This window comes from Pinus tabuliformis, chromosome 1_2 (genome assembly GCF_031772625.1).
Source record: "Pinus tabuliformis cultivar Carrire ecotype Pingquan chromosome 1_2, CPIR1, whole genome shotgun sequence".
Lineage (NCBI taxonomy): Eukaryota > Viridiplantae > Streptophyta > Pinopsida > Pinales > Pinaceae > Pinus > Pinus tabuliformis.
This window is the reverse complement of record NC_142298.1, coordinates 745,416,086-745,417,554: the sequence shown is the minus strand read 5'-3', so window position 1 is coordinate 745,417,554 and position 1,469 is coordinate 745,416,086.

The window sequence follows — 1,469 nt, the reverse complement described above, 5'->3', positions numbered from 1 at the left end:
GAGACACCGCAGAGAGGCCGACTCAGGCTAACTTCCCTTGAACAAAAGCACGACTCGATGTGACTATGTGGCAGCATATGATGACTCTATATAAGTTCGTCATGCAGGAGGCACGAACGAACCCTCCATATGATTGGAAGAGATAACCAATCGGGGGAGAACTGACTCAATAACAAGTTTAAGGCATACCTAAGTCAAACTAAATCCCACCCACATGGAGGAGACTTTGTTTTGAGTGCTTTGTTCAAGGGCGACACGACTGACTCTAGCTGCCAACAATAAATGGAAATATTGTCCCGTTCCCGCTCTTTTTTGGAATATTTAATTTTTTTGTCTTTTTCTTTTAAGCCAGAAAAAGAATAAAATAATTATATGGTACAGTGGAAAGAACGAGTGCCGGTGAAACAGATGATCTAGTTCCTGGGAATGGAACGTTCCTATGCTCAATGCAAGGAGGTGAAAACTGGTCAGTGACACTCAAAGGTATGTTCCTTCCATGGGTCAAGGTGTGTCAAGCTGCAGAAGTCAAAGGTATGCAAGGCTAATTTTGCAGTCGTCATGGTCAAAAGTTGGCTTAAACACGAGTCCAAGTGAAGCCGGCTCTAGGCCAAAAGGTGCAAGTGGTCAACATGCAATGCAGTAGTACAAATCAACACAAAGGAGCCTCTAGGGTATAAGGCTAGAACAAAGCAGAGAAGCTAAGAAGAATGAGTCTTCACTGCATAAGTCATGGCAGGACTACAGAGGACTCCCGACCCTACTGAAATCGGAGCAGCATGGGTAACAAATGTTAGTGAGGTGCTAACTACGATGCCCATGTAAAGGATGGCTCTACCATCATGTCATGATTTAAAGAATCAGCGAGTGAAGATGGCTGGTGAACCATAACACGATGGGATCGAACCTATGGCAGATGTATTGACAAATGGAGGCTAGTATGCATAATGCAACGAAAAAAATGGTGTCCCTAACCTATATGCCAGTGAGAAAATGATACCTGCCATGACGGGTCAGCAGTCATGGAACCGTCTCGAAACTGAAAATCGTCCAAAATGTCCTGAAAAACAAACCAATCTCAACATTCCAAGCTCCCAAGTTAAAAGTCACATGAGGCCAAACAAAATAAAATTTTGAAAAAATTTTGCATTTTCAAAACTTATAAAAAGAATTTTGGACTCACCATTTTTACCATTTGAGTTTGAGAGCAAAGGATTTGGAGCAAAAGGAGCAAACTTCCCACAGCCAGATTCAACCGTTCAAATTCGTCAAAAACCTCCAGGTAACTCTTATACTTAGCTTGCAATTGATTGTGACTGGTTTTAAGATTTTTGATTAATGTTTCACCGTTGAATTTTTGTCAAAAATTTCCCCGCGGCGTATACGCGGGTTGGTAATATGAAACCCGCGTACACGCGGGCCCTATACGCGACTGTGTGCACAGGGACCCGCGTATACGCTGCGAACCATTT